General features: G+C 32.5%; 1 protein-coding gene across 1 annotated transcript in view; it reads right to left on the reverse strand.

Moving 5' to 3' along the window:
- The window catches only part of ZDHHC21 (zinc finger DHHC-type containing 21), a 55,086-nt gene that overhangs the window by 13,234 nt on the left and 18,092 nt on the right, over window positions 1–23,760 (reverse strand). The window lies entirely within an intron of this gene.

Below are 23,760 nucleotides of genomic sequence, written 5' to 3' on the forward strand. Positions count from 1 at the left end.
AGTAAGTTCTGCTATAACGCTGTTTGAAAAAACAAATTTGTTCCAACATGGTTGATATATTAAGCAGTAACTCGAGCATAGCAAGCATTTTGTGTTCATTTGTGCATTTTATCTGTGAGAAACCCTAGATGAACACAAAAAACTGCAGTCACTAAACCAAGGCATATAGGAATACACGAAATACACGGACGCCCTTCAAACATCTACCAGCTATTCCATTTATCTTAATGTGTTATGAGCCATACTCATCTACCTCTGATATTACAACTTACCCTTCAAATTCAGATGACCCTACTTCTGTCACTTCACCATAACTCACACACTGTAATCCTCTAATGCCACTTCCACAAGAAAACTTCAGATCTCTTTTAAAGTGCCATGTTCATTACAGTATTTATGCATTTCTTAACTATTTAATGTGTGTAAAACTGTGCTGCTGTTTTTATTAGGTTCTTACTCATTTAAGCGTCACTGACAAAAATTTTTGAGTGTTGTACCTCCATTCTCCCATAAGTCCTGAGGTTTTCAATGCATGATTTTGCATAGTTGGGTGAATAACACAGGAATGCACATACTGTTATACTAGAGCTAACTGCAATAAAAATACAATATATGACCAAATAAAATGCATCTTCTCTTCTCCTCTTACTAGGTATTTATAACATAGGAATTTATAACTAGGAATTTATGACTTAAAAAAAATTTTTTTGCCAACAAGAATTTATAAATGTTAAAAATGAAGATGAGACTAAAAGATCTACTGACAATATTACATTTATTCATTTGGTTATACCTTTAAGAATTGTAAAAATATTTTAGAAATGGTTTTTTATTACTTACATTTTTTTAAAAAGTTGTATTCTAAGTTTACACATACATAACCATAGTTTGAGTCATTTCACACAGTCCTCCAGAGCATAACATCTTTACTTCTTAGATTTCTTTTTTAAATATAGCACTTTTTAAATCAAAATATTGGCTTGGGGAATTATATCCAAAATCACAAAAACTCATTTGTTATTTAAAATCTTGACTACAAAATCAATGTTGTGGCTGAATTGTGTCGCCCCAAAACCCTCCCCAGAATGTGATTGTATTTGGAGATATGGCCTTTAAAGAGGTGACTAATTTAAAATGAAGCCCTTAAAATGGGCACTAATCAAATCTGGCATCCTTATAAGAGGAAATATAGAAACAAAGAGACATCAGTGTCGCTCAAGCACAGAGGAAAGACTATGTGAGGACAAGGCAAAAGGTCATCTGCACATCAAGGAAAGAGGCCTCTAGAGAAACCAAACCTGCCTGACATCTTGATCTTGGACTTGTAGTCTGCAGAACTGTGAGAAAATGAATTTCTGTTGTTTAAGACTCTCAGTCTCTGGTATTTTCTTATGACAGCCCAAGCAAACTAATAAATGTATTTCTTCTCATTTGTGGTTAAGAAATGTACTGATATATAGATAAATGCAAAAAATACAAGTTCAGTTTAGAGAGAAGTGACACTACCCTCTCAAGAATGGGAACTTTTGAAACCATGCAGAGGCTTTCCCCTGTGCATCCCTTCCCCATCACATTATTTCCCTCATTCCTACTCAAAAGGTAAAGGTTGCCAATTCATTCTTCAGACATTTTGGGTACTACTATGTTTCAGTCGCATTATTGCAAATATCTTCACCTACTCTGAGTGTACTTTTTTATGGTCTTAATGGCATCTTTCGATAACTCGAAGTTCTTAGTTTTAATGTAGTCCAACTTATCAATCTTTTCCTTTAGCGTTTTTTATTTCCTATTTAAGAAATCTTACCCAACCCTAAGGTAATAATGACATTCTCTAAAGCCTTTAAAAGCTTTAGAGTTTTGCCTTTCATTTCTAGGTCACTAATCCACTTGAAATTGGTATTTACTCTTTTGAGCACAGTAAAATATAGCAGTCTGAATTTACTTTTCCTAGATGGATATCCAATTGCTCCAGAATGGATTATTTAAAAAACTGTCCTTTCTTCAATGATCAGAGTTCAAGTGTCCATACATGCATGAGTATGATGTAGGCTCTCTCTTCTCTTCTCCTGGTTTATTTGTTTATCCCTGTACCAATGACATACCTCTTAGTTACTATAGCTTCGTAATAACTCTCCATATCTAGTAGGCTAAGTCATCCCCTCTTATTCTTTTTCAAGACTATTGTGATTATTCCAGATAATTTGTAATGCCATAAAAAAAATTTTAATTAGATTTTCAACTTACAACACACACTCAGGCATGCACAAACATATAACATATTCTATTAAGCTTCACAATTTCCCACTAGAGGTCTTGTATTTTTTTGTCAGATTTATTTCAGGAACTCTGTTTCTTGATTCTATTATAAATAACTCTGCTATTAGTTTCACTGTCTAAAGGATGTTTGTTAGCATATAGAAAATAGAATTAAGTTTTAAAATACTGTTTTGTAGTCATACTTCCTAAACTTAAAATCAAAAAGAATCTATGGACAAATCATTTACAAAATCATATCATCTAAGAGTGATGACAGTTTTATTTCTTTGAGCAGTTATACCATTTCTTTCTTTCTCTTGCCTCACTGCACTGAAGAGAACTCTGATCACTACGTTTTTAACAATGGTGATGAGGGCATAGTGGGCATCAATGCCTTGTCCCCCAGCTTGGAAAGAGGTCAACATTGCATCATTAAACATGCTATAGATGTTGTGTTGTTTTGTGGGGGTGGGAATGGGGGTTCTGGCAGGGGGAAACCTTTTATCTCATTAAATATTTCTAGTTCTAGTTTACTAGGAATTTATAACATGAACACATGCTGATTTTTAGTTTTGTCTTTATATATTGATATAGTCTTTATAGATATGATTTTCCTCCCTAATCTGTTAATGCGATAAAATATACTGGCTTTCTAATGTAAAAACAACCTTTCATTCCTCAGATAAACTCAGCTTCGTCAGGCTGGTTATATATAACCAGATTCAGTTTGGTAATATTTTGTTTAGGAGTTGTTATCTATGTTCATAATCAGATTAGTCTATAATTTTTTCTTTTTCTTATTATCTTTGATAGATTATGTATCAAATATATGCTATACACATAAAATGAGTTGGGGCAAGTTCCCCCTTTTTCTATTCTTTTAAAGAGTTTATGTAAGACTAGAATTATTGTTTACTTTCATATTAGCTAGAGCTAGAATTCACTGGTAAATCTATAAATATTAATATTCTTTGCATGAAATATTTTAACAACTCACTCATGATTACAGAATTACCCATGTTTCCAATTTCTTCTTGAAACAATTTTCTTCTTAAAGCTATACTATGTTTATGATCAAGAAACTCAATAATGTAAAGATGTGAACTATCCAAACTGATGTATAGAACTAACACAATCACAATAAAAATCCCTCATCATTGGAGTATATAGTCTACTGGTAGGAGTTTTTTATTTTACTTCGTTTTGATTTGCAGAAATTGCTAAGTAAGCTGTTTCTAAATTTCATAGGAACAAACAAATACAAAAATAATAGCATACTACTCCTATATAAAAAGAACAGGGTAGGAGGGTTTGTTTTACTGTGTGCATTCTCAATAGGGGTCAGATTGCCTCCGGGGGGAGAATAAAAATTGTAGCTATTACACTGGTTTGTGGCTGTACATAAATCAATCGTACCTGATAAACTCTTATTCCTTAGTATTTAACTTCATAGAAGGGGAGAAAATGTTTAAAAAGGCTCCTTAGTGGAGCAATGGTAATGAAAAAAAAAAATTGAGAAATGCTCCTCTACTGGATAAGATTTATCATAAAACTACAGTTATGACAGTGTCCTATAACCATAAGGATAGATAAATACACCAATAGACTATAAAAGAACCAGAAACAGATACCACATATATGGTTCTTGGTTTATGACAAAGATAACATTGCAGAGTGGAAAGAACTATCTTCTCAATAAGCTGAGCTAAATCATTTGGCTATCTACTCATGAAAAAGTGAAACCCTAACTCCTACTTCATAAGTATCAAAAAAAAAATCAATTCCAGGTGGAAATATGAAAAAATATAATACTTGGTAGACAATATAGGAGAATTATATTGATCATTTGGGAATCAAAAAAGGCTTATTAAATTATTAAGCCTAAAAAGTACTAACCAAAAAGGAAAAGATTGGTAAGTTGGAATATATTTAAACTTGTTTATCAAAAAACTACCATTAACAGCGTGAACAGGTAAGACACAGAGTAAAAGATATTTATAATACACATATGCAAAAAGGGGCTCAAATTTAAAACATCCTACCATAACTAAAAAAAAGTCAAATAACTCCCCTACCAAATGGGCAAATTACTTAAACAGGCACACTGCACCAAACAGGCTATTCGTACGCTCAATAAACATACAAACAGAGGCTTAATACTATTAGTCATTGGAGAAATGCAAATTAAAACACAATTAAGTTCTTTTTATCTCCAACAAAATAACTAACTTTAGGAAGGCATTAACAAGTATTAGTTAAGGCTGTGAAGTAACCTGACCTCATATACTCTACTAGTCGGGGGGTTAACGTGGTAGGCCACTTTGGAAAACTGTTTTAATAGTCTGTAAAGGGATATACACATAATCTTTGAACACTGCCTTCTCTAGCTATACATCCAAGTGAGACACACGCACATGTACAGCAAGAAACATGAACAAGGTTGTGTCTATTAGCATTATTTTTAAGACAAAAACTGCAAATGATGTAAATGTCCATCAATAGAATGGATAAATTGTTTTATACTAAATGAAATTCTATGAATATTTATAGTGATATTCATAGCTATGAAAATTAACTATACTTAACGTAACAAAAAGAATAAATTTTATATTGCTCAAAAATGTTTTTGCAATAATTCACTGAGCCGTATGTTTTGATGTTTGTGCACTCCTCTGTATGTGCATTATACTTTACAATACAAAAGGTAAAAAAAAAATAAAATTATAGAAAAAAGAAAATTGTGATCATAAAAATTAAAAATCTTAATTTTAGAAATAGAAACATAATTCCTTTAAAACTCATACAACAAAATGTAAAATAAAATTTAGTGACATATGGCCTGTGACGGGAGATAAAAAATGTCAAATGCGTTACAGAAAAGGATATAAGAGAGGAGAAAAAGGAGAAAGGAAGAGTCAGACTGGCTCTCTAATCTCATTACCACTTTCTTCCTGGCCAACTCTTATCCAACAACACTGATCTCCTTCCTGTTTGTCAAACATATCAAGCAAACTCCCACGTGAAGGCTGCTACATTTGTTCTGCCCAGCAAACTCTTTCCCCAGATATCCACATGTTTAGCCTCACTTTCTTCATGTCTATGCTTCAATATCACCTTATCAGAGACCAATTTGCTTATTTTTACCAGGGCCCATTTAGTCATTTTTCCAAACTACAGAAAATCCCAGCATTCCATAGCTTCTTGGCCTATTTTATTTTTCCATAGTACTTACTTCCATCTGATACACACACACACACACACACACACACACACACACACACACACTCTCTCTCTCTCTCTCTCTCTCTCTCTCTCTCTCTCTCTCTCTTTACGTACTGTCTTTCAGCAGTATATAAGTTTCTTAAAGATGGGGACTTTTACCTGTTTTGTCCCTGGAACCTAGAGTGCGCTACCTCTATCACACAGCAGGTGCCACAGTAAGTGTTTATCGAGTGAATGAAAATTAAGGAAGAAAGCTAGACAAAAGAGCAGAGTCTCCTCCCCCAACACCTGAAGAGACAGAGATTACTACCTACAAAGACTGTTACACACTTGTATTAGCAGAGATAAACACGGAAAAAGAAACACAAAGGCAACATGTACACAGACATGTCACTCAAACTAACAGAAGAGGGGGTACTTACATGAAAGAACAGTTCTATCTGATAATCTTTTGGAATTATATCATTTAAAATTTTAAAATGTTACAAAACTAAGGAGTAGTGGGGGCATCACCTCCTGATATAGCTGAATGAAAACAAACCAAGAGTCAGATTTGGTTACTTATGATCTGGCAAATAATCCTTCTAATATTGGTCTGTGAAAAACCTCAAACTCATTTCTTCTAATAATCTTGTTTTCTATCCTAATCTCAATCTAAATTCTATGATTATATCCTATAATCATTTCTCATTTATCATTTCCCATTACCGTACCCATAACACAATTGCAAATTCAAGCACACATCTCCTGTCTTTCAAGCTAACTCCCGGTGGGCCAACAACGCTAACAAATTCTCTACCTCAATGGGACTGACAATCTGTTGATCCAACTGTTTCGCTGTTCATCACTGCCTCCCCCAATACTTTCATTTGACTCCCTACTTGTTTATATTCCATGGTACATTGTTATAATTTCTCTTTCAATATACTATCGACTTTCCTGACTCTCTTATTGTTTTCCCCATTTCACTGGCTGCTCCTTCTTAGTCACTTTTTTGGTTCTTCTACAACTTTCTGACTTCTAAAATTTAAAATCTGAAGGGGCTTGGCCTTCAGACCTCTTTTCTTCTCTATCTACACTTACTTCCTAGAAAATCTCCTACCAGGTCACATGACTACAAATACCATTTTTATGCTGTGTAGACCCTGAGAAAAAAGTTATCTAATGTAAACCCCAAAAGAGAATTTATCTATTGAGATGGACGTAGACAATCTATGGTTAACTGGGCCTAAATTCAAAATGTAGTGGTTTACTGAAGGAACCTCTTACATATTCTGTATGATGGAAGAACCACAAGATGAACTCTTAGTTTCCCACACTAGGCTCTGCCTATTTATGCTGCTTGAGTCAACCACTAGAGTGAAGTTCTTTATTTTGTCATTGCCATGCTATCACCCAATCAAAAGACTGTGACTCTCCCAACGAATTGGAACTGTACAAAATGTACCCTTATTTGCACTCACACCGACCAATCCAAACTGTACAATTTGGAAATCTCATTTACATAAAATGGACTGATATGGGAACTATGGTTAAGACGTTTTCTATAAAAAAAATGGCCTCTCATTTGTCTTGGCCAAACACACTCTGGGTTTCTACCAGAGGCTCGTCTCCTCAGTTTGCAAACTGTTACCTAGTCTCCTTTTTCTCTTCAGTGCCTTATGTTGGATTTGTTCACAGCAAAAAGCTCCTAAATATATGTGTGTATACATATTTCAGACCACTCCTCTGAAATCCAGATTCCTGTATCTGTCTAGTTTAAATGTCTTTGATGTTGAATAGGTATCTTAAAGTAAACATGTATAAAACCAAAACTTAAACTTCTCCCTAAAACCTACTTTTCCTCCAGGCTTCTCCATTCTAGCAAATGGTACCTCTGATCTTCCAGTTGTTCAGACAATTAAACCTTGGAATAATCCTCAGCTTGTCACTTTCTATTTCATACGCCACATCCAAATCCTATTAGCTCTTCAAACTTTAATAGGCCACTCCTCAGCACTTCTACAACTCCCATAATGTCTGGACTATAATTTAATAGTCTAGTAATTGGTCTTCCTGCTGATATCCTTGTCTCTCAGTTTAATCTTCCTAGCAGTCATTTTTCTTTCTAAAATATAAATGAGTTTGGAACCCTCCGGTGACTTCCAAAGTCTGGACCACAAAACAACCAAACAAAACAGTCTCCTCTCCAATTACCTCAAATAGTCTCCTACTACTCTCTAACTCATTCAAGATACACAGGCCTCCTTACTGTTCCTTGAAAATGTCAAGCATGCTCCCACCTCAGGGTTCTGGCACTGGTTCTTTCCTCTCTCTGGAATGCTCTTCTCCATATGTGTGACTTGCTTGAGCTCTAGGTCTCTATCAAGTGTCACTATGAAAAGGTCTTCCTTGACTATATCATCAATTATTTATAATAAATTGACTATATCATCAATTATTTATAATAAAGCTGGGTATATGATAGAAAGGATACTTTCTATCATATACCCAGCTTTATTATAAATCAAATATTTATCTTAAAAACCATATATTTGTTTATTGCCTATCTCTCCCCATTAGAATGTAAGCTCCTTAATTCAGAAACTATGTTTTGTTCACTGCTGCATCCTCGGATCCTAGAACAGGGACCACTGCACACAGCAGGCACTTGAATATTTGTTGAATGACTGAGTGTTCTTCATAATATTAAAAAATAAATGACTATGTTTTACAAATATAATTTTACATATAATTTTAGTTTTTATATCAGCAGAAAGTAATTTTTATTTATTAACTACTATTTATAAGTAGTTTTGTGTTTTTATGAAACCAGTCTGAAAACAATATGTGAAGTACTTTGGGATCTTCCTCTTACTGAAGGTGTTTCTCACCCTCAGTACTATTGATATCTTGGACAGGATCATTCTTTGTTTTGGAGACTGTCCTTTGCATTGAAGATTATTTAGCAGCATCCCTGGCCCCTACCGCTAGATGCCAGCAGCATTCCCCAAGTTGTGACAACCAAAAATGTATCCAGACATTACCAATGTCCCCTGGAGGGCAAAGTCTCCTCCCCCACCCCACCCACTGTACTACTAGAAGAGATTTATTTCCTATGTTTTTCAAAAATGGAAATAGTTTAGATCACAACGGAGATATCTGAAGTATATAAATTTTCATTTTCAAAATGGTTAAATAACCAATTTCACATACTGAGGTCAGGTTCATATAGCAATTATTCTTGCATAAAATAAAATCCTATTATACCTATATAGTTATCAGCACTTTTTAGGATGGGCCTTAGTTTAAGTTTTATCATTACATTAAAATACAGGAAAAGAAGTTACAGAACTATTATGTACATCCTCACTTCTAGCCCCCAGGTAAAATGCACTTTTTCAGTCTTGTTAAATCCTAATGGAAATTTAAAAAAATGAATTTAAATGAAAAAAACAAATCACTATTTATACCTAATGGCTATAATTGAGTGTTCAGAACTATACATTAAATTTTGATACAGATATAAATGCAGCTTTCTTAGGGAGCAAATTTTACTAACAAACACCTGACTGCCAGGTTCATGGCTGAGGGTAAAATATTTCAAAAAAATCATTCTGCCTGCCTTCCAATATTTTAGCAGTAAAAAACTCTAGAAAAGTTGGAACAATTCAATAAGAAAATAAGATAATGTATTTTCTTGCTACATTTTTCATTTAATACAGTGCTACAGTGTTTAGTAAAAGCTGGGTGAGACAGTAAAATTGCTACCATGGTTACACCACTGAAACTCAAAGTGACTGAGATATTCTTAAAGAAAAATAAAAACTGCTAATTTTTTTATGCTAAATGCTATAATATTACTAACTAACTAGCTATATAAATAAATTTAATGAGGACAGATATCCAGTAGACCTGGTATTGCAGGGCAAGGTCAAAATTGATAAGGTTTCGGTGTTCCATTAATCACTAAAGACACAGGCATATATTGATATACAGAATTGATAACTGTTGAATAATAGGGTATTCTTAAACTATTTTTTCCCTACAGATATAAACTGATTATACATCTTACACTGTTCCTTCCAAGGAAGGAAGAAAGGAAAGTAGAAAGGATGGAAGGAAGGAAGGAAGGAAGGAAGGAAGGAAGTAATGAAGGAAGGCAGGCAGGCAGGCAGGCAGGCAGAGAGACTGATTTTACCAAGGGATAATATCTCCACTAGCATTTCAGGATACATGAACAAAAATGCCAAATTAACTTCATGATATAATTAATACAATTTTCATTTCATATTTATCTTAATTCCACACTATTCTTGGCTATTCTTGACTACTCTTGCCCCAAATCCAAGAAGCTAAATAAATATTTCAGCAATTTTATCTATTCTAGTCACCACGATGAATAAATGACCTTATAGATACAAAAAAATAAATAAATAAAGGTTATTGAGTAAAGCCTAAAATGTTTTTTAAATAGCAATAAATAACAGAAGTACTCAGGATACTTTAAGATTGATTATAGAAAAAGTATATAAATAAATAAATAGATAGGTAGGTAGGTAGGTAGGTAGATAGATTTACTAATATTCAAGATATCTGCAAACAGGTCTTCTGGCTATTTCTATTCTTTGTTAGCCATAAAGCTAGGCAAAAAATTCTGTGGCATGGTTATATCCGACATCAAATCTCTAGTAACACTATTAGATATGAGCTAATTGGAATAATAATAATATATCTTCCTAGCTGAAGGACTGGCTGGACTGCTAAGCATTATTTATTTTCCTCTTCTAAATATTGGCAGCATGTCCTTTATTGAAATTTCTCTTCCTTTCTGTCACTCTCCCCATAGTCTTAAATGCAGTTATTTTTTGCCCTTCACATAAAAATAGGTATAAAAGAATCTATTAGAAATTATCTGAATCTACTTCATCTAAAAACAATTTAAAAGATGTAACTTTAGAACTAAAGTGTTATGCCATAAATGATTAGTTGCATAATCTCTACCCTAATAGCCACAAATTATTTATTTAAAAAAGAAAATAACCCCTTATTTTCTCATGCAGAGAGACGGTATTGCCTACAGAATGAGATTGCCATCAGGTACATATTTTTAAAAATATTTTTAACCTACTAAAATGCCTTTATAAAATGCATTTTGACAGTTTATATTAGATAAACTTCTAAAGACAGGTTGCCTCAATAAAAAATGAAAACAGCAAAGTATGAATTTAGCAATCAGGAGATTCAATGAGCTTTCTCTGAAGAAATTTTGTGATACTTGAGCATTTTTAAATTTTTTTTTTTTAAATGAACAATGCTATAATAATATTGCTAAAAATGTCCTCAGGAAAAAAAATGCAAAAGTGGAATAGCAGCTTGGTACTATGTAAAGAACACTGACTTAGGGACAGACATAATGGGCTCAAATCATATCTCTGCCAATTGGCAATTCTGTGATTAGACAAGTTATTAAACATCTCTGAATTTCAGTCACCTTATCTGTACAATGGGAACCTACTATTTATCTTCTCAGGGACATTTCAAATGAGTCGACATCTTTCATTAATCAAATGCTTACAAATCTAGAATATAAAGTAAAAATTATGAAATATATAACTAATGAAATATTCATGGAACAACAAATAAATTTTAGAAAGTATACTCTTTAAGTATGGTGATACCTCCCTTCATATTTAATTAAAAAGCTATAATTTTCTAATATTGGTTTTGGTAAATAATTATCATACATTAAAATGAAATAAATTATTATAATTTAATAGCATACCAAATGACCAGGCACTTGCTTATAAACATTTAAAATAACTGCGTGAAAAATAATCAAATATGGACTTGGGTTAAAGAAAATGTATTTCTTTAATGTCCATCTGTTTTATTCATTTAAAATGCTAAACCACTCTCCAAATTACAGGTTTTTGTAATCTTCAAAATGACTGTCATCCCAGTAACTAAAGCAAGACATCCGTTTCAAGAGAAGTTTTAAGTAATATTTAATATTATATTGTCATGACAAATGCAAATAATGGTAAAACTAATCTGACACTTAACATTTGAAAAACCTCTCCAAATATCTCAAAGTTTATAATCTTTATTAATTTTGGACTCTGTAATTCTAACATTTAATTTAACCCAATTCATTTAGAAAGATACCTATTCCTTAAGTTTTTGAAATGTTTGTAGATATGAATAAATTTTTGTCTTAACATTGAGTTGAGATTTTTTTCAGTTACTATTTACAAAGAAGATAGTAATACTAATTCTTCTTAGGTCCATAGGCTTTCTTTAGTATAAGATAGAATATAAATCAAAATATACAGCTTAAAAATAAATCCTTATTTTGGGCATTAATTCATGATGAATAAATTTCTTATCTCCTACACCTCTTACTACCACCTTCCATCATTAAAGGATATATCAAAACTTCACATGATAAAAACATATAAATCCTTGAAAATCCATGACAGATGGATATTTTTAAAGTAAAGATTAAGAAGGAATCTAAAAAGCGTTAAGTTACTCTAAAAAACAATGGGGCAATTATGAAGCAATAAAAACAATACAGAAATAACTCCCCAGAAAAGAAAAAGCTAAGAAAGAGACATAGAGAAAAATCAGAGTCCCAAATTCTTTCCCTCCCAGAGTCTGTGAACAGCATCCTTTTTTCCAACTCTTTCTTTCCCATGAGCCTAACCGAATGTACCAGTTTTCTACCAATTACAGGTTAAGTTCCATTACGACAAAGTTGAAAGGGCAATTCATTTTTTTCTTCTGTTTAATGAATAAACACTTTCACCTTAAAATGAAACAAAATAACTTAAGAATTATTATATTTTCTTTTCCCACCTAGAGGTTAAGCACTCGAGTTTAAAATTTAAAGATAGGCTAGTAAAGATACTATGCTGCCATCTACCTACCTGAAAGGGTATATAGAAAAATGCAGACAAAAGCTTTCACCTCCTCTGGCCTACAGAAGAGTATAGGGTCCAAGTCCATGGCATACTTTAACTGTACTACTATCTCTACAAGAAAGATGCACAGTAGTCATTAATACAATTTTCAAAGATAATTAGAGGCCTTTGGGGATATTTATTCCATACCCCAAATCATGAAAAGGGTAACAAGGTGAATAAGATTTATGACACTAGCTGGCCAGCTTTTCGCATATAACAAAGAGCTGGATTATAGTTGTTTGTTTTAGAGAAAAACGAGAGACATGGGCAAGGACTTAGCAAAAAATTAATGGGACAGGATTGTTTGAAGAATATTCTATTACAAAAATTTATTTTTTTAAATGTTAATAGTGACTTTTGTAGTGAAATTATTGATTTTTTTCTACTTTTATAAAAAACACAATAAATGTCATCATCAAAAGAACTGCTACAATAAGCACAATGTTCTATTCTATTATGTAGCCTTAGAAATATTTTCTATACAGTATATTACTATTTTAGAACATATTTGACCTTAAAACCAATTATTCTAATTACTGCTTCAAGCCTCTTGTTGTTCTTTTGTCCGGCAACAATTTCCTTCAACTCTCCATCTGGTTAATCTCTACCTATACCATAAAGTCCCTCACAGGTCTCATTCCCCACAGCCCAATGGTTCTCAAGCTTCACTGCTACAGAAGCGCTGTTCTGCACAACTCCATAGGATTCTGCTTACATTGACTCTGAGTGTTGCCTCATGGAATTGTGAAGTTAGGCAGCACTGATTAGAATCACCTGCACAACTCTATAGGATTCTGCTTACACTGACTCTGAGTGTTGCCTCACGGAATTGTGAAGTTAGGCAGCACTGATTAGAATCACTTGGGAAGAAATTTTTAAATAAAATGCTACTGCCAATGACACCTGTGAAGGAAGAGATTATATGAGACTAAACCCTCCAGTAAGAACACTACTAAAAGCCAGATAAAATCCAATTAATCAGTAAATAAACAGTTTGAGTGAAGACACTAGAAAGTAGCCAAATTGCTAGGACTTCAAGGGCCAAGATCCCAGAGAGAGTAGAAATGCATTAAGGTGATTCCTCTATTTTGTACTGTTTTTTACCTTAAGATACTTGCCAATTCATAAGCAGTACTTATGACAGATTGAGTGGGAGTAACAGATCAGAGCTTTCTGCTATTTCACAGAGCTGGGAAAACAATAAAGCAAAGCTACAATCCATTGTAAACACCTGTTTTTCCCTGAGACTCCTGAAGAGCTTCATTATAAGAGAAAAGGCAAACTGAAAGCAATCCTTCACAAAGACAAAAACTCAATAATCATGAATCTTCACAAAAATCTCAATAAATGCAATAATGTCATCTTCAAAAGAACCACTGTTAAGATCAGTGTTCTGTAACTTAGACTTAGAAATGTTTGTTATACAAACTCTTGATTGGATCAAGATGAGTCTTTTATTGACTATCCAAAAAAGAAAAAAGTACTATATTTTATCAAAGAAAATATTTAACAAGATCTTTTGTCCTTAGTCATACAAAATGTCTAGTATCCAACAAAACTTATCTGATATGACAGAAGAAAGAACCAAATATCTGGAAACTAAGAAATGGAAAAAAAAAGTCAAGTACATCTCAACACTGAAGTTATCAAACATAGACATTAAAACAACTTTGAACTGTTCAAAAATATAGATGACAAACAGAGAATTTCACCAGAAATGTGATCTATAAAAAAAAAGTATCATATGTAAATTCTGGAAGTGAAATATATAACTGAATTAGTAACTCAACATAATGGTTTGACAGATTAGACAGAGCAGAATTGCTGATGAGTAAACTAGAAAAATAGGTCAGTAGAAAATACCCAGTCTGAAGCACAGAGGGGGGGGGGGCGGGGAAAGGAAAATGTAGAAAAGGCCACACAAGTTATGCAGTGCAGTTAGATCTCATGTACTTAGAATTGTACTCCCAGAAATGCAAGAGAAAAAGTTGGGTAGAAGTAATATTTGAAGAGACACAGACTAATAAATCCATAACTTAAAATGTCATTAAGCCAGATTCAAGAAGTTATATAAATTCTCAAACAGAAAAATGAAAACAACAATGAAGCACATCATAGAATAACTGCTAAAATACAAAGGCAAAAAAAAAAAAACATAGGCGTTTTGGTCCAAGATGACAAAAGAAGAGCCTCCTGATTGCAACTTTTTCCACAGACACACTGAATCTACTGCTACACATGGAGCAATTCCCTTTGAAAGATATCAGAAACTAGTGAGCAACTTCTACACATCGGCAAATCACTACAGAAAATCATCAAATAATGAAGAGAGCAAGAAAAGAAAAGAACAAATGAATTACGAAAAAAGCTAGAAAATAATTTGCAAAATGGTAACATTAAGTCCATACCAATCAATAATTACTTTCAATGTAAATGGACTTAATTCTCCAAACAAGAGACAAGAGAATGGCTGAATGGATTAAAAAAAAAATAAGACCCAACTAAATGCTGCCAACTAGAGATTCATTTCTGCTTTAAGGCTACACAGACTGAAAGTGAAGGGGTGGAAAAGATATCCCATGCAAATGGAATCCAAAAGAAAGCAGAATATTTAAACTTTTATCAGACAAAAAAATATTTGAAGCCAAAGATATGAGACAAAGAAGGTCAATATGTAATGTGAAAGAAGTCCAACAAAAGGATATAACATTTGTAAATAGTTATAGCACACAACATAGAGGCACCTAAAAACAAAAGAAAATATTAACAGACCTGAAGGGAGAAACAGACAGCAACATAATAATAGTAGGGAACTTCAACATCTCAGTTTCAAAAATGGAGAGATCATCCTGATAGAAAATCAGTAAGAAAATATTGGACTTAAAACTACATGTTAGACCAGATAGACTTAACAGACATTGACGAAACATTCCATTCAACAGCAGCAGCATACATATACTTCTCAAGCACACAGGTAATATTATCCAGGATAGATCATGTTAGGTTACAAAACAAGTTTTAATAAATTTCAGAAAACTGAAACCATATCAAACATCCTTTCTAAACATAATGGTATGAAACTGAAAATTAATTACAATAAGAAAACTGGAAAATTCACCAATACATGGAGATTAAACAACATACTACTAAACAGCCAATGGGTCAAAGAAGAAATCAGAACAGAAATCAGAAAAACTCTCTAGGAAAATGAAATGGAAATATAACATATCACAACTTACAAATTGTAATAAAAGCAGTTCTAAGGGAAGTTCTTAGCAATAAACACTTAGGTTAAGAAAAAGCAAATCTCAAACAACCTAACTTTACACATAAAGGAACTAGAAAAAGAAATCAAGCTGAAAGTTAGCAGAAGAAAGTAAATAAGGTAAGAGCAGAAATAAATGAAATAGAAACAAAAAAGATGAAAAAATCAAGAAAACTAAAAGCTGAGGGTTTTTTTTGAATAGATAAACAAAATAGACAAATCTTTAGCTATATTCACTAGAGAAAAAAAGAGAACTCAAAATCAGAAATAAAAAAGGAGACATTACAACTGATATCACTTAAATACAAAGGATCATAAAAACCTCCTTTGAAAAATTATATACCAACAAATTGGACAACCTAAAGAAATAAATTCCTACAAACATATAACCTATTAAGACTGAATCATCAAGAAGCTGAAAATCTAAACAAACCAATTATTAAGAGATTGGACTCACTAACCAAAAACCTCCAAACAAAGAAAAGTATAGGACCAGATGAATTCTACCAAACACTTAAAGTAACACCAATCTTTCTCAAACTTTTCAAGAAAATTGAAGAATGAGGACTCTTTCCATAATCAAGGCCAGCATTAACCTGATATGATACCAGACTTTAGATAACACTAGAAGAAAGGAAAATTATAGGCCAATATCCCTGATGAACACAGATGCAAAATTCTACAAAATATCAGCAAACTAAATTCGACAATACATGAAAAGGATCATACACCATGATCAAATGTGATTTAATTCCAGGATTCAAAGATGCTTTGATATCTGCAAATCAACCGATGTGATAAATTACATTAATAAAATGGAGGGTAAAAATCATCTCTATAGATGCAGAAAAAGCACTTGATAAAATTCAACATCCATTCATAGAAAAAAAAACTCTCAACAAACTGAGTATAGAAGCAACATACTTGAATATAATAAAGGCTACTTGTGACAAGCTCACAGAAACATCACACTCACTGATGAAGTGAAGAGTGAAAGTTCTTCCTCTAAGGTAAGGAATAAGATAAGGATGACTTTTATTCAACATAGTACTGGAAGTCAGAGCAATCAGAGAAGAAAAAGAAATAAAAGGCCTCCAAATTAAGAAGAAGTATCTCTATTTGTAGATAGCATGATATTACATAGAGAAAACCTAAAGATCTCAACAAAAAACTGTTAGAACTAATAAACAAATTCAGTAAGACTGCAGGATACAAAATCAATACACAAATATCAGTTGCATTTCTACACACTAATAACAACCTATCAGAAAGAATTATTAAGAAAACATACTGCTTTCAATTGAATCTAAAGGAATAAAATACCTAGAAATAAATTTACCAAGAAGGTGAAAGATCTGTACAGTGAAAACTAAGACAATGATGAAAAAAACTGAAGACATTAATGAATGAAAAGAAGTTAGTTCATGTTCATGGATTAACAAATTAAGTATTCTTAACATGTCCATACTACCCAAGTGATCAACAGATTCAATGCAATCCCTATGAAAATTCCAATGGTATTTTTCACAGAAGTAGAACAATCCTAAAATTTGTATGAAACCACAAAAGACCCTAAATAACCAAAGAAATCTACAGGGAAAAAAAAAAAAAAAAAGCTAGAGGTGTCACACCTCTTGATTTCAAACTATATTACAAAGCTACAGTTATCAAAACAGTATGATACAGGCAGAAAACCAGACATATGGATCAATAAAAATGGAACTGGACCTCTTATATCATACACAAAAATCAAGCCTAAATGGATTAAAGACTTGAACATAAAATGTAAAACCATAAAACTCAGGGAAGAAAACATATTGGGTAAGCTCCTTGACATTGGTCTTGAAATAGTATTTTTGAATTTGACACCAAAAGCAAAGGCAACAAATAAATATAAATAAACCAGTGCAACAACATCAAACTAAAACTTTTCTGCACAGCAAAGAAACCATCAACAAAATGAAAGACAACCTATGGAATGGGAAAAAATATTTGCAAATACTATGTCTGATAATGGGTTAATATCCGAAATAAAGAACTTATGCAACTCAATAGCAAAAAACAATTGGATTAAAAATGGGCCGAGGAACAGCGAATAGTCACTTTTACAAACAAGTCATACAGATGGCCAAGAGGTACATGTAAAGGTGCTCAACATCACTAATATCATGGGAATGAAAATCAAAACCACAACATACCACCTCACATTTGTTAAAATGACTATCATCAAAAAGACAAGAGGTAAGTGTTGGCAAGGATGTGGAGAAAAGGGAACCCTTGGGCATTGTTGGTGGGAAAAGAAAATAGTGCAGCCACTACAGAAGACAGTATGGAGGCTCCTCAAAAAATTGAGAATGGAACCGCCACATAATCCAACAGTTCTACTTCTGGGTATATATGCAAAGGAAATGAAAACAGGATATCGAAGAGATTATTCACACTCCCATGTTCACTGCAGCATTAATCAAAATAGCCAAGATATGGAAGCAACCTAAGTGGTCCATCAGTAGATGAACTGATAAGGGAGATGTGATATATGCACACAATGGAATATTATTCGGCCATGAGAAAGAATATTTGCAACAACATAGATGCACCTTATATGAAGTGAAATAAGCCAAACAGAGAAAGACAAATACTCTACGGTATTACTTACTTAATATGTGCAATTAAAAAAAAATTTTTTTTAAAGGTCAAACTCACAGGAACATAGAGTAAAGTATACCAGGAGCTAGGGTTGGGGAAAATAGGGAGAGGTTGGTAAAAGGATAATACAGACTTTAGCTATAATATGAATAAGGTCTGAGGATCTAATGTAAAATATGGTGACTATAGTTAATAACTGTATTGTATAACTGAAATCTGCTAAGAGATTTTTTTTTACTGAAAAAAAAGGATAAATACGTGAGGTGATGGATGTATTAACTAGATAGGGGAATCCTTTCACAGTGTTTATGTACATCAAATCACGATGATGTACAACTCAAATATCTTACATTTTTATATGTCAACTACACCTCAATAAAGCTGAAATAAAATAAATAATTATCTACATTACTAAATCATAAAAGCAGCCAGAGAAAGACACTTTATTGCAATGGAGTAACAATAAGACTAAGTGATTTTTACAACAGAAATGATAGAAACCATGAAACAATGCAATAACATCCTTTAACAGTAAAAGTAACTCCACCCTACAGTTCTATGCCAGGCAAATAAATCCTTCAAAATAAAAGAGAAATGAAGATATTCTCAGGTGAAACAAAACTAGGAGAATTTGTTTCAGCTGACTTGCATCAATAGGCAGAAAATATTCCTAGAAATAAGTCGAGAAATCTATGACGACGTGAAAGACTAGGTAAAGCATTCATATTTGGATAATTCCAAATGAATACCGACTTCATATAACATATACATTATAACATATAAAATACAAACAACACAACATCTCATCATGTGTTTTAGTTCTACGTTTATTTTATACCCCAAAAGAGCAAAAATGATGGTGACGGGTGGCATTCTAAAGCCACCTGTCTGGGCAGTGGTCAAACTACTAACTTAGATTCAACTTCAAAAAATCAAGGAAGAATGTTTATAACTCTGGAAAACCATTAAAAGAAGAGGAAAAAAAAAAGCCATGGGAAGGGATAAATTAGATATTTTTTAACTGAAAATTCCAAAGCAGGTAAAAGAAAAAGTAGAAAAATGGAAACAAAAGTAATTGATGGCTAAAATAAAAAATAAATAGTAAGATGAAAAAGTATCAGTTACACTAAATAAAAATAAATATTCTAATTAGAAGACAAAGATTATCACACCAGATTAAAAAAATGAAGTATCTGGTGTCTACAAGACACATAGACAAGACGTACAACTGAGAAAGACTTAAAGTAGAAGGAAAAAGATGTACCGTGAAAATACTATCCAGAAGAAAGCAGATATAGCAAATTAATAACAGAAAGAAAAATACTTCAAGGCAAGAATCATTACTACAGAGGTGTAATTTATGATACAAGAGTCAATCCATCCAGCCCATAAAAACATTAGAATTCTACACTGTATGCATCTAGTAATAGAGTTTCAAATTATCAACATCTAAACCAATGAAATGACTAGAATTCATTTCAATGAATATTGAGTGCTACTGAATATTCAGTTTGCTTCAGATCCTTGGAATATTTCGGGCTTTTTAAATTATAAAATATTTTCCCCAAGTTTAGTTAAAGTTCTGGTCCTAGAATTTAACTTTAGTAAAAATAAGTAGGTTAGAAACACCAATAACAAATATTCTAATTTTATGAATTATCTTTTCTTATATCGGGCAACATTAAAGTTCTTCATATACCTAACTTTATAATATACAAATCACTTCATTCATTCAGAGAATATACCATAAATATACCATAAACAAGGTTAAAACATACTAGATTCCTCAACAGGATGCTAAATGATCTTGAAAATGTAACATAACCTCTTTGGGTTTCAATTTCATTATCTCTACTATGAAGGTAATTATAAAAGCATCCTACTTAACAACAAGGATACTATAAGACTTGGGCTAAAGGGACATTAGCACTATTAGATAAAATAACTGTCAGGTCCCTAGAACTATTTATAATTTACTGCTTATTACACCAAAGTAGCTATATTACAATGATCTAGCTGCTTATTTGATTTTCACTTGGTAATCCTACTAACACATTATGATTTTTTATAAAATTAAAAATCATCTGTATTGTTTCTACAATTGACTGCTCTAAGGAAAATCTGGTTTGAATTTTCAAAACCCAACTTAAACTCACTTTTTCTATTTTCTTCCTAGATTTTTAATCTCATAATAAACTTTTACTATGCTAGTCTTTTCTCAACACCTAGTATGATGTGTGTGTGTATATATACATAATTCTAAGTGTTCAAATATTATCACCTATAGTCAGTTTTTCTGTTTAAAAAAAGAAATTCTTCTTCTAATTTGTACTAATTTTTCCAGGGTTTCTATCTTTCACATTTGGAGAAGAAGATTACCTTTTGTAATTTTAAATGTCTTAATCCTTCAGTTGAATATTATTATATTCGTGAGTATTGGAATGTATCTAGTCTGTTATCTATCTCCCAGTAATGTTGTTAAACAGTCTGTAAAATTTTCGTAAAATCTAATAGGCCAAAGAAAAACTGTTCCCTCCTTCTGAGAGCTTTCATTAAAATCAAATGTAACATAAATTGAATGTCTATAATATACCAGGTACTTTTACATGTGTTATCTCTATATTTAATTTTATTATTATTCACATTTTTCACATGAAGACATTGCAATTCAGGAAAGTTAAATGAAGTGTCAAAGGTTATACGGATAATAAAAGCCAGGCTTTGATCCTAGGTCTATGTGTTTACAAAGCCAACATCATTCCAGGGGTTGGCAAACTACCAGGGATTGGCAAACTCAATATAAAAACACATATAGTTAATATTTAGGGTTATCGGGTCACATGTCTCTGTCACAACTACTCAACTCTGTTGTTGTAGCACAAAAGCAACTGTGGACAATATGTAAACAAATGAGAGTAGCTGTGCTTTGGTAAAACTTTATTAATAAAAACAGGTGGCAGTTCTAATTTAACTGAAGGCCCATAGTTTGTCAATTCCTCCACCATACTACAATGCATTCTTTCCTAGAGAACCTAATTTAATGTCACTAAACGTTATCTCTCTATCAAAATTATTTCCTTAATCTTATTGGGAAACTTTATTTTAATGCTTTTCTTATTAGGCTCAATTATTTGAAACAGGTTGATCTTGGGGTAATATGTACAATCTTTCACATATTCTAACTATAGTGCCAATTATATCAGAAATTAACCCATAAGATACAATTTCTAAAACTGTAGTACTAGCAAGCACTAAATACTCAGTGTGAAAGTGTCAGCTATATTTGAAGTGTTCTCTTTTGAACTTTTTCAGTTATTAGTATCTAATTTTAATTGCTCAATCTATATTTAAAAAGCATAATCATAAGCCCCCACTAATATATATAGCCCAGTTAACAATAGCAAATATCCTTTAATTATATAAAATGTGTACAAGAAAGATCTAAATACATAGAACGTAAAGACTTATTTCACTCTCGCCCTTATTCCAAAATTTAATTATATGTACCATCACTGAACTTGTTTTTAATATAAAAGACTTAAATAATATAAAAGTATACAAATAGGAAAAAAAATCCCCCTTCTTCATCGGGGATTCTTTCTTCCCTCTTTCTTCCCCAACCTTGCTTCCTCACATGCATATGTGCATCCCTGTGCAAATTCTCTTTCTCTGTCACAAACAGGTGCACATGAACACAGATACACACACACACACACACACACACACACACACGTTTTTTTAAAAAACATAATCAGAGTCTAAATGACATACATATCACGCTCAAATCCCAGCTCTACACACAAAACACAGAAGGGTAGATTCAGAAAATACAAGATTAGGTTCAAATTCCAGCTCGACAACTGAAACCACTTGAATAATTGCTTCAGTAAGTATTTATTTAAAGCCTACTAGTCTGTTTCCTCATCTATAAAAATGGGAAAGAAACTGTACCCACCTGATGTGATTGTTGTGAGCATTAAAGTGAGTATTAAAATGGCATGCCCATAGCATAGGGTCGATATCTATAGTCAAGGACCTAAAACTCCTAGTTGCTGCTATCACCAACACCACCACTACTATCACCTTTTGGGGCAAGTCTTATTAACATCTGTTGTAGTTCCTCAACAAAATAAGAAAAGCACTGCCTTTAATGGTACATATAATTTTTTAAAGCATCCTGCAAATTCTTATTGTTAACTGTGAAAAGATAGGGGAGCGGAGGGGGAGAGTCCTTTTTCTCAAGAATCTAATGTTCCTTAGAGAACATTTAAAATTCTGATGTCTATTTTTATTCCTGGACAGAAACAAGAAGTTAACATTTTTCACTTTGTTTTTCATTATTGTAGATATCTGAGACCAAAACATATATATTAAAAGATCTAAAATGTTGCTTTTTAAAGAAAGTCACTCAATACTAATAAGCAATCTTAAAAGGATTTGGTTAAAAAGGAATGTCAGATTAGGGCCTACTTTCTCAATTCCAATACATCTTAAAATTCATTAATTTGGGGGTTTATTGTTGTTGCTTTTATTTTCAATCTTCTGCACTTAAAAGAACCACATGTTCATAACTGTATGATACAGCTGCTCTAACATTAGTGGATATAAACATTTCTTACCAAGTTACGCTTTTTTAGTGGAAGAAAGTAATAATAGTGGCAGAAAGAAAACATCAGTGCGTAGCAAGTAAGAAGTTCAGTGTAGAAACACAACTGCAGAAAAAGCCAATGATTATCTTCACCAACACAATTGTTAATCCTAAAGAAAAAAAATAAAAAAGAAAAATTATTTTAAACTTTAAAAATGTTAATTTCAGAACTGGTAAAACTAAAAATAAAAACAAAGAACTTCATATATGCTTAACTTCATGGAGATATGCTAAAGTCACTCAAACCTAAAAGCAAATATTGCATATGAAAAGATATAAATACACTACCTCACAATTGTAAAGCACTTACTACTTCACAGAGGTACTCCATGAATATGATCCCCCCTCAACTACCCAGTGAGGCAGGAAGAGCAGATGGCAGTCTCCTTGTCTCATTGAAATGGAAACAGGAACAAAGGAGTTAAGACACGTGCCAGAGCACGTACACTCTGTGGCCAAGAGAACAAGAACCGTCTTCTACACATTGCTCATCGATTACAACATTCTAGTTTGGAGAGCAATTTGAATCATGTAAAGTAAAAAAAACTTAAATCTGCGACTCTGACATGATTGCTAAGCATTCACAATTTTTCTTACTTTTAAAAGCTATCCTTGGTGGCTGAAAATAAACACATATCCAAAACTATTTACAAATTCTTAGAGCTACACATCCAGCAATACAATAGTGAACTATAACTAGGAAAAAAGATTAATGCTATAATCAGAAAATTTCAAGGATAAAGCAATCTGAATATTTTGTTTCAAAATTTATTGTA

The sequence above is a fragment of the Pteropus vampyrus genome, unplaced genomic scaffold, assembly GCF_000151845.1.
Source record: "Pteropus vampyrus isolate Shadow unplaced genomic scaffold, Pvam_2.0 Scaffold109, whole genome shotgun sequence".
In the NCBI taxonomy this organism is placed as follows: Eukaryota; Metazoa; Chordata; class Mammalia; order Chiroptera; family Pteropodidae; genus Pteropus; species Pteropus vampyrus.